The sequence below is a fragment of the Sarcophilus harrisii genome, chromosome 4 (genome assembly GCF_902635505.1).
Source record: "Sarcophilus harrisii chromosome 4, mSarHar1.11, whole genome shotgun sequence".
NCBI classification, from domain to species: Eukaryota; Metazoa; Chordata; class Mammalia; order Dasyuromorphia; family Dasyuridae; genus Sarcophilus; species Sarcophilus harrisii.
This window is the reverse complement of record NC_045429.1, coordinates 373,730,202-373,741,489: the sequence shown is the minus strand read 5'-3', so window position 1 is coordinate 373,741,489 and position 11,288 is coordinate 373,730,202.

Sequence of the window (11,288 nt, the reverse complement as noted above, 5' to 3'; positions counted from 1 at the left end):
AAATTCCAACATATGCCTTCATGAATAGTTGATGTCCCAGCAGCAAAATGTTCAGTCTTATCACTGAGTCATACAGTGCAATAGCTCTGACTTAAATATTGTTTGAGGTCCCCTGTAAGATAATTTCTTGTATTGAGCTTAGTAAATAAAGAAAGCAATATTACCTAAAGCAAATCTTAAGCTTTCAAAATACAGTTCTTTAGAACAGATTTAATATGCTGAGTCACAAATGATATCTTTGAGTTTAAAACTCTTCCATTTTGTTAAAAATAGTGTTCCTTTCCAGCTCCAAGAGTTTATGATTCTGTATTCTACAATACTATAATTAGGACTTCATCTTTTTTTTCTTTGCTCTCTCTGAAAGGACTTCCAATTACTTTACAAATATGGAGGACACTGATAACCCTGGACTTGAGGATCAATGCTAAAATAAATTCATAGCAGCTAGAAACATTTGCTTCTGAGTTAAGCAATACAAACTACACCTTAGGCAAATCACATGAAATGTGTTCAGCCTTAAAGGGAGAAGGGGAGGTCTAATTACAGAATACCCTGAGCTGAGAAGAAGTGGGGATGTTAGAAAGATAAAGAAGCTTACCAGCATCCCACAATGTGGTAGATTTCTATTTTACCTAATGCTTTTTGGCAGACTAGATCCAAGTACTGTGGTTCCTGTTTGTTCAAAAACTGAAAATGTTTTCAGCATTTTCTATATCTGGCACCTGGGGTAACTTCATTCTAGTTAATAACTTTGCACCTACCTTATAATCTACCCATATCATTTCATTTTTTAATTGAATTCACTGGTTTAAAATAAATAATAATAAATCAAACTACACAGATCATTTTATAGAGCTAGAAAAAATAACAAAATTATTCTGGAAAGACAAAAGGTCAAGAATATTAAGGAAACTTATAGGGGGGGATGCAAAAGGTACCCTGGTCAAACGATAGTATAAATCAACAATCATCAAAACTATCTGGTATTGGCTAAGAAATAGAGTGGTAGATCAGTAGTATAAATTAGGTACATAAGACATGATAGTAAACCCAAAGACCTTAGCTTCTAGGACATGAATTGCTGGGGAAACTGGAAAACAATACAGCAGAAACTAACTATAACCTGTTATGGGCCAGAATTTGAAACAAGGTGCTAAGTCAGTAGAATTGATAGAGACAATGGTTATCTAATTTATCATGGTGCTTAACAGTTCTCTAGTTCAGTACAAATACTTAGTACTTACTATAGTTCTACAAGATTCACACCTTTGATAAGAGACCATATAAGCTCCGACAAGCTCAGCCAGAGGGAGAACTAGGGAAGACCAGAGAAGTGGTGGCAGGCTGTCTTCCTTCTCTTCTCCATTGAAACCAAGATCTGGAAGGCCTCCAGAAAAACTAGCCAAGCCCCAAGTGAAGGAGACAAGACTTTGAAGGAGACAATAAAGGATTTGGACTTTAACCCCTGGCTGAATTGGAGGTGATTACTAAACTGAAACAAAGGTTGCTTCCAAAAACCCTGCAAGAACCTGCTCCCAGAGAACATTACATTTTAAAGAGAATATTACAATAGCCCAATATCTTACACCATATACTAAGATAAATTAAAATGGATGCATGATTTATTCATAAATAATGACACCATAAGCAAATTAAGAAATCAAGGAATTGTTTACCAGTTAAGGATATGATACCAGTTATATCTAGGGAGAAGGGAAGAATTACAAGATGTATAATGGATAATTTTGGTTATATTTTGAAAAATAAATTTTAATCATATTTTAAATACATTTAAAATATATAATATATCTTTTAAAAATCAATAGCCAACATTTATATAGAGATATTACCATCCCAATTTACCAAGAGTAAACAGACTTTCAGAAGTTCTACAACTTGGCTATAGTTGTAGAACTTGGCTATAGTAATGCATCTACTAAATTTTGGAGATTGAATATTGGAGATTGAATTTCAGACTCAGGTCTGACCAAAGCCTTGGCCAATATACTATGTTTGGAAAAGGTGATTAGATTCACCAAACATTTAACACTGTGATCTGATTTGGAGAACATCATTTAACCAACAACAAATCAGCATTATAGAAGATAAAGAGCTGGTGTTGGAGTCAAAAAGACATGACTTCAAGTCTTGCCTCTAATGTATATTAAAATAGTGCAACTACAGGCAAGTCACTTAGCCTAAATCTCTCAGGGCCTTGAGGTAGTTCTCAAAGATGATGAGTTAAAGATAAAATTGTCCATTTGAACATATATTCTTAAGTGAATATTATCTTAAGTGAAAGATATTTTTATGCCACCATATTCTTCCACTGATGAAATCACACTCAACCTTTTTTTTTAATTGCATAAAAATAAATTGTTATACCATGGCTATATGAGTGGCTATAAGTAGTCCAGGGAGAAAATGAAAAGTAATAAGCCACCTCTAAGGTAAAAAATATTCCCACCATTTTTGTTTTGTTTTGTTTGGAACCAACAACAACAGCATGTTTCAAATATTACCTAACTCTTTAGAATGAGCAATGAGTTGGTTTCCTTCTCCAGACAATTAAACAGCAGATGTTGTGCTGTTCATGATTTCTCCCTTCCACTGCTTTTTGGTCTATATGCAGGCTTTGTGAAGGATTTGGCTAGCATATTATTAATGTAATCTCAGTTTGTAAGAGGCTTAGGAGATAAGATGGGGGTAGCAGTTTACATTTTGGGGAGGCCTCAGTTAATTGCAAAGCTGGAACTTTCCTATTCTTCCTCCAAAGGCTGAAGTCTTATTTTTAAAAGTTTTCAGAGAAATAAAGAGTAAAACAACATGAAGCTGGTCCATCCCTTCAAGGGAAAAACTCCTGAATTTTTGCATGAGTCTTGTTTTAAAACAATTTTTCATTTTTCTTCTGCTTCTGATCCCTCTCTAGACATGCTTGCTAGCTTCCAGCATAGCTGTTGAAGTCTTTGAATGTTGGCAGCAACCATCACACATCAAATACGTTCTCCAGAGTATTCCATTAGGGAAATATTTAAACTGTGGCTTCCATGTAAAAGAGGATAAATTGCCCACAAGAAAACCTCTCATCTCCTTGTTATGATCTGAAAAATAAGACAGATCCTTCTTCTCACTGTTGACACTTTTTAATTTCTTCCTCATACAGGAGCTCTGGGAAAAGACACCAACATAGCAGAGGGGCTCCCACTTCTCTCATCAACACTCTGGTCCATCTGTATTTATTGAGGCTTAAAGCATGTTGAAATCCATTTTAGAAGAGTGGGGAAGAAAAAGATGCAAACAAGTAGAAGAACCAGTCCTTACCTTTACAGAGACTGCACTCTAACCAGAGAAACCACAAATGTACTTGAGGAAAAACTATTTACAATGTAACATCCTTGAATTTTACTAATAAGTAGACATTGATATAATGTAAACCATATAGTATGGATATTTTCATCTTGACAAATTAATTGTATTCCAGATGTTTATTCAGAGGACACTTGTGTGGAATTCAGAAGACATTTTCCTATGGAAATAATGTTATACATAATGTTTAGGTTCCAAGGCTAGCTCAACAAAAGCCTATTTTACCTGTAATATAGTCAAAAGCATACTAGAGTCACAGATTTAGACTTAGAGAACCAAGTTCAAATTTTGGATCTGCTAATTATTCCCTTTGTTTCTCTGGGTAAATCATTTAATCCCTCCATCCTCAGTTTCTTCACTTGTAAATTTAAGAAGTTGAGCTTGATAATACCTAACAACTCTTCTATCTCTTAAATCCTATATCAAACTACTAAATTCTGGCATCTGGAAATCAAGGCCCCTGCCAACTCTAAGGGAGGAAGAAAAGAATGGTCTTACTTGTTCAGTCCAACTCTGTACTAGAACTGGGAATGCAAAAACATTGTCCTAGACAAAAATCTGAAATAGGTATGCCCACAAGGGTTGGAAAAGATTTTAGGGATCATCTAGTCCCTGCTTCTTAAACTTTGGTTTGTGATCACATATGGGGTCTTGTAACTGAATGTAGGGGTTGCAAAATTATGATTTAATATCAGCAAATATTTGATTTGTATATCTATTTTATAAACCTACATACTGGAATCACGTAAAAATTTCTTGGTGAAAAGGAATTGTGAGTGGGAAAAATTTAAGAAATCTAAATCAAGTCCAACCTTCTCATTTTATAAATGAAGAAACTAAATTGTAAAAAGAATTAGTGACTTGGTCAAGACTACACAGTTGGGAACAGAGCTAAGTTTAGAATTTAGATTCCCCAAACACACACATCAGTGCATTTACCATTGTTCCAAATTTGTCTTTGGCATTCTTTACCTTCCTTTTCTATACACTTCTCTCACCTCCCTAAGTATTTAGAAAGTCTTCATTCTAGCAGTCAGCTAGGAATGCTCTATAGCATACTCTCTCTAGTTCAAAAGTGCTCTGTTTTAAATTATTTTTTACCTGTTCCCTCAATACAAAACCCCATTACCAAAATACAGAGTATAATCTCAGAGAAGTGTTAGGAGGAATGCAATAATTTGGCATTTTTTTACTGATGGCAGCAAAATTCTGAAAACCACTGCCTCTGAGGAACTGAAATGTTACTTAGGGTTACTTAAGAAGGGGCAGATATGAGCAGAGAGGGTATAACATATAACTAATGAGGAACTCTGAAGAAGAACAGGAGTAAGGGAATTATTTAACAGGAAGAAAAGATGAATTAGTCATATGTTAAGATCAAGGGGATAGTATCTTTTGAAGATACTATCAAGATAATTTCAAGAGAAAGTAATGAAGTCCTTCAGCACATTGGGTAGATCACTTGTAGAATTTGATAGAATCTGGAAGAATATAAATAAAAGTCCCATAGACATAAATGGATGAAGCTTAAAAGAGAATAACTGTTAACCCAAATCAATCTCTAATTGGTGAAATTTCAAGCAATATGCCAAAAAGGAAAGTGTAAAAATTCAGGCAGGAAAGAATAGATATTTTTGGTCAGGAAAACACCATGAAAGGAAAATAGGAACACAACTCCTCCTAGGGGAGTGAGTTATTTTAATATGAGGAACACTTGAAGATTTGGTATCTGTAAATTAGGACCTACCTTTGTATTATGATGAGATCAAAGTAGTGATAAGAGTTGAACTCGAATTTAACTGGGAAAGGTTGCTTGAAAGAAGTGTTTTGGGCCAAGATCTGAAGGATGGTTGGTGTTCTGATCTTTACCTAATGGTCACAACTTTGGACAATGTTGGTAATAATCGGAACAATGAAGGTGCATTATGAAAGCATACTTGCAGCTTTGGAAGCATTTATTTCTGTGTGGAATAAAAGACTTTCCTATAGCAAAAGCATCAATTTTTAGCCCAAATATGCGATTCCAAAAATATGTGATTCCAAAGCAATCTACCTCTATATACCTCTTTTTCAAAGTAAATCCCCAGACTGCCTTTCCTTTTTGTATCACTTTCTCCTGTTGATCACACCTTGCTCTTTATTGCAATTCCTCTGCTGCAATTATCATGTAGAATCTCCCTGTGCCTCCAACTCCTTTCCAGAACTACCTTTTGTGGATTGTGTACAACTAAGACCATCTGACTACATAAGCACTCCAAGGTCTAAGATAACTAAAAAACAAAGCTGTTTCTCTTTTCTTGAAGGGGAAAGGTCTTGACAACTTGATCAAGATGCTATCTCTTTCTCAGTAAATCCTTTCTGAAGTGACAGAATGCCAAAATTTAAGGAGACTGAGAGAAGGCTCTCTGATTTTTCCAAGGAAACATTCTTGGACTCAAATCTATTTTTGTCATTACTTACTCATTGGCTCCGGCTCTGGACAATGAGTTTAACCCCCTGATTACTAGAAAAAAAGGAAAACATAGATAGATAAAATAGAGAGGAAAACAGAAGAAAAGAGGAAAATAGAAAGTCAAGGAGAAGAGAACAAACATGTGATATAGAAGACAGCAAAAAACTTTATTCAGCTTCTAAGGAATGAAAAGGAAAATTTGTTTCAAATTGTGTCTGACACTTCATGACCCCAATTAGGATTTCCTTGGCAAAGATACTAGAATACTTTGCCATTTCCTTCTCCAGCTCATTTTACAGATAAGGAAACTGAGGTAAATAGAGTTGTGACTTGCCTAGGGTCATGTGACTAGCAAGTGTATGAAGCCAGATTTGAAATCAGGAAGATGAATTCCTGACTCCAGGCCTGGTGCTCTGCACTACCTAATTACTTTTGTAATAAGAAATAGGATCATAGATTTGAGGAAGCTGAAGAACTTAAAGCCTTCCATATCTATTTTAGGCATTCCTTTAGTAAGATTGTTCCTTCTCCAGACACATATGTTTACATTAAGGTGAAGGGGAGAATCCTGCAAAGGTGATAAGATGTGTCTCTTCTCCTCTTTCATTCTGACACTGACAAAAACAATGTAGAGTAGTTGTTAAAAGAATTGTGCTCCATTCAAGTACATCTTAAAATGTATTAGAAAAGGAGATTGTTCCCTTTAAAACTGCGAAGCAGATTTGGAAGAATTATACAGGTTACTAAAAAAAAGTGAATTCTAAGCAATCTAATAGGAGAGCTTAGTTTAAATTAGAAAATCTTAGAAACTGGCTGGGGAAAATTATCTGATTGGAAATGACAGTCATTGGAAAAGTCAAAAGGCAACCATAGTAAATGTACACTCATGGTTGTTTTCTTTTCTATTTCTGAACAGGATGGAAGATCACACTATCTCAGAGTTGGAAAGAAACCCCAGAAGCCATCTAGTCCATGCATATGCAATCAGGTATCCCCTCTACAATAACTCTGGAAAATGATCTTACATCCAGAGGATGCAAGAATTGTTAATGCTAGGAAAGGTGGCCTAAGGCTTTTTCCATTACCAACTGAAAACAGTCATAAATTTGCTAACCAGCAGTAGCAGAAATATTATCATGTGCCTTTAACTCTAAATACAGAGAAGCTACCCGCCAGCCTACCCAAAAGTTAGAGAACAGTATTACAAATAAAGGTTTCCTCTAAAACAGAGAAAAGGAAAGGGAAACAAATTAACAGGTGAATGTTAATGAGAATGTTAGTGAGAAGCTTTTAATTGTACCAAGAAGATTTAATTTCTTTAAGTTTTGCTCTACATGTAGTTATTGTTACTCCAGTGATGTGTATGAAATTGTCAGATATAAGATTGTCCAGTCTTGCATTCTGTAACACATCTAGCCTTTGCCTGATAATGTAGAGGGGAGCTAGGCTTGGAAACAAGGAACACCATTTACAGAAAGTACATGATGCCCTCTTGGCTCAACATAACCACTCTCTGATTTTATTTTCTTGCAATAAAATTTTTTTCCATTAAAGACACATCTTATTCCAAATGTATTATTTATATTAATATTGCCATTATAGTCCAACCACTGACACTTATGGGTTGCATGATCTTAGATAAATCACTTAACCCCTAGTGTTATTTTGGCAACTTTCTAAGACAACAAATTGCAAAGGAAGTGTTGATCTGCACTGGTAAGAGTTGTGTCATCCAGGAATTTCCTGTATTAAAGAAATCAAAGATTTGATCTTTATCCCTATTTTATTAAAGAGAAATAATTGTTATGCTTTGTTATTACTGGAGTGTTGTTTTTTTTTTTTCAAATTGAAAACACAAATGGATGGAATATCTATAGGAAACATGTAAGTTCAGAATTAAATCCTTTAGTACCATTACCACAGTAAATGGAAACATATTAGGAAAATACTTACTTTAATACTCTTTCCATCCCTACTCCCAATGCTTTAGATAGATAGATAGATATACTAGAAAGACATAACAATATTTAATATTTATAACAATATTTATTTCAACCAAAACTCTTTATATTCAATTGGAGGACTATACATGCTTTGTCATTTACTAACAAAATACATTCATTAGTCTCCATGTATCACTGGGCACATAGGTGGCACAGTGGATAGAGCACCAGGTTTGGAGTCGGGAAGATGTGAGTTCAAATCTGGCTTGTACTAACTAGCTGTATGACCCTGGGCAAGTCACTTGACCCTATTTGCTTCAATTTCCTTATTTATAAAATGAACTGAAGAAGGAAATGGTGAGCCATAACAATACTTTTGCCAAGAAAACCTCAAATGGGGTCACGAAGCATAGTACACAACTCAACAACAACACTGACAGAATGTTGTCACACAGAGAACCATTAAATGGCAGAAAAGGTACTGAAGTCAGTATGGTATCATAGGCCAAAAATGATAAAGGTCAATGGTAAAAAAAAAAAAAAAAGTCACTGCTGAACTATCTCATGTTGTCAATAAGGATTAAATACATATGAATATAGATAAGAAAAGAGAATACTAAGTATTCTTATATTCTAAATGCTTTCTCCTTACCATACCTATGAGACATGGTGGCAAAAAGGTGTCTGACTATTCCATCACTAAGTCAGTTTTTCTAGTCATGTTTTCATATTGCCTATTTTAAGGAGAGGAAGGAAGAGTTTCATTGCCTATGGGGGAAATATCCTAGGATGTGTGAACAAAGAACTCCTCTGGAAATTTCATGAGAACTCCAGGGACATGGCAATTGTGTGGGTCCCTTTGGGAATAATGATTTCCTTGGTTACTTCCAGCTAGTTCACTAGTTTGGGATGATAAGGAAGTCCTCTTATTAGCCACTGAGCAAGAAGAGCTAGTATCTCATGGAATACTCAAAAGAGAGTGATTCTATCCTAAGACTCTTTCCCCTTCTGCTTGTAGACCATATCAGAATTATTTTAAGCTACTTCCATGGATAAATTGGGTGATAGTTGGCTTATCCCCACTCCAGCTATCATGTAGCTATAAGAATGCACCATTTAAAGCTCATATGCTCAAATGTGAGCCTGGGATTTGGACTACCTCCTTGTGTTTGTTCTTTCCTGAATAAATGAGAATTTATCCCAAGACAGATATATCCAGATTTAGAGGCAACCTTGTGAGTTCAAGTCTTCTGAGAATCCTTGGTTTCTCTGTGGGTTTGTTTGGGTTTTTGTTTTGTTTTTTGTTTTTTTTGGTAACAGCTGACTAGCAACCCAAAGAAAAGTTCACAGGAACTACCACAATGCACTTGGAGAAGGTGTCCACTAACCAAAGAATGGCTGGCTTGGTTGACCTAAAGGTATGGACCAGCAGTTATTTAGGCAGTGCAGAATTGAGATGAAAGGTAACAATACCAATTCATGAAAAATGTTTTATATTTTGATGAAGTTGAAGTATCAGCTTCCCCCATCCTTCTTCCTGAGAACATGACTGCAGTTATAAGTTAAATTAAAGAAACCTATTTTAAGTCCTTCTGTCAATGCACACTGTGAGCCTTTTGGCAGTTCTTTTGTGTGTAAGAAATAAATACATGCTGGTCTCATTCCTGATATATTGTACACTGAGTACCTCTTCTACTCTCTGCTTTGGGGAGACCCCATACAAAGACTAACAATCTAATCTATAAGCAATTTTTTCTCCAGAGAACAGGGTTAGGAAATGTAACATGACAAAGAACATAAAAGAGAGTGCTTTAGCATATATATTAGAAGTTAGATTCTCATGTGCATGCATTTGGCACCTTAAGAAAATGTTTCAGGCCATTGAACCAATGATTAAAAATAATACCTTTGGGGCTAGTGTGTGTTGCAATGCATACAGTATCAGGCCTGGAGTCAGAAAGACTTCAAATCTAGCTTCAGACACTTACTAGCTATATAATCCTGGGCAAGTCACTTTATCTTTTTGGCCTTAGTTTCCTTAACTGTGAAGTGAACATAATAATAGCATCCACCTCCTGGGGTTATTGTGAAGATTGAATAAGATAGTGACTGTAAAGTACTTAATATAGTGACTAGCATTATTATTCTTCTCCAGCAGAAAGTAGGTGATTCAATAGACAGAAGGCTAGAAATGGAGTCTGAATTCAAATCTAGCATTAGCCATTTGCAAGCTATATGACCACAAACAAGCCACTTAATCTCTCCCAACCTTTGTTTCCACCTCTGTAAAATGGAGATAATAATAACATCTTCTTCACAAGATAATTGTAAAGAGAAAGTGAGATAATATTTGTGAAGTATTTTGTGAATCTTAAAGCACTATATAAATGCTAGTTATAATTTTTCTTCTTATTCTCTCAGTTTCGGATCCTTTGGCCTGAATCCCCAAAGAAATCTAGATCCTTGCCCATTATCTAAAGTATTCTCCAATTCCAAATCTATGATTTTATTATCTTCACCCTCAGATTGCTTCTTCAGTCATGTAAAGGCAAGTTTGATATTAAATTGATCATGCCTAAGGGTAACATCTTCAGGCCCCCCAAAAGAAAAGAAAAGAACTTCCAATGATCAGAAGCTATGACTTACTATTTTGCTAGATGTGCTCTCTAAATATGAGCCCATTTCCCTCAGACTCTATATACTGGTGGGAGAATGTGTTACAGACATTTTGTACTAACTTTACAACCTTAGTAAATACCTTTTTCTAAAGATAATTAAGTCTGGCTAATTGAACTGATTTTCAACCCATAATCAGAGTAAAAGACATACTATATGGGAGCTTTTGAGCTCCCCACATCCTTGATGGTACCACAAGATCCCTGAGGGGACATAGTGTAAATATGAGTTGGAATAGGACTTCTAGAACATATTCCATAGCTACATTAGAAGTACAGTCCTAAAAGTATACTGCTTTGGAACTACAATTAGGTTCTGATCAGTGCAAAAAATCCTTTAAAGTGGGCACATGTATTCAAATTTGCTTTATATGAAATTACAGTTATGTAAAATAAGATCATGGCTTCCAGAGCCTAGATGTAAACTACTTCTAAACTATCCTAGACTCTTTCCAATTAAATCAGCAGGTTTTTAGTGTTTTCTGAACCTAGAGACTTACGGAAATACTTTGCTCATTGATTTTTCAATCTAATTTCTTGGGAGAGGTAGAAATGCCTCCCCTAATCTCATCAGTTACCAAATTATGATTATTAATATATATGTAGAAGATATCACTATTCAGTTGTATCCAAGTGAAGGAGGGGAGGGTAAATATAATCTTGCTGTGAGAAAATTCAAGACAGGAATCTTTTTTTGAGTAAAATCAGTCTGGCTTTCCCAAAGTTATTTTGATTTGCTAGTTAGCATGATTCAGTTTGGGCATAATTTCTATAAAACTACAACATACAAGGGACAGCTGTGATCAGCTATACATCATGAATGGAGCATCCTACTTCAGAAACTTATTTTAG